The following is a 628-nucleotide window of genomic DNA, read 5'->3' as shown; positions in this document are numbered from 1 at the left end:
TTTTGCCTTTTTTCAAAACCTATCTTTTGTAGTTTTTCATTTTCTCCTTTCTTCTTCTTTGATTGAGTGATGTGACCGAAACAAGAAAGAGAATAGAGAAGTGATGGCTTTTAGTGGAAGTTTTAAAAAACTTAATTGAATTGAATTTGAAGTTCGTTACCAAGAGTGAGAGAACCGTATGAAACTTGTGGTCACTTGGGTTCATTCTTTTAATTCATGGACTTGTGATTGGGCTTGTCTTTTCTTTCTTATTTTAAATTTCAGTCACTATATTTTGGATCAAGTCAAGACAAATTTAAATTGATGGACATGGACTTATTTATTTGTTTATTAGGCCAATATAGAGTTTAGATTACTTTCCTGTGCACCGAACAAAATTCATTAAACAAACAATTTTTCAGCTGAGGCCTTGATTCAATGGCAGCATCACCTGCCTTGCTAGGAGCTGCATCCGGGTTCGAATCCTTAGTGAAGAATATAGAACCCATATTAATAGTGTACCCATATAGTGTGTTGTGTGAGTGTGTAATACATGGGTGTAATACCTAGGATTGGGTTGTCCAATCCACTTGACAAAAAAAAAAAAAAAACAAACAATTTGAAATAATATTTTAATAAACATTTAATT

The sequence above is a fragment of the Arachis ipaensis genome, chromosome B07 (assembly GCF_000816755.2).
Source record: "Arachis ipaensis cultivar K30076 chromosome B07, Araip1.1, whole genome shotgun sequence".
NCBI lineage: Eukaryota > Viridiplantae > Streptophyta > Magnoliopsida > Fabales > Fabaceae > Arachis > Arachis ipaensis.
This window is presented reverse-complemented; position numbering follows the sequence as displayed.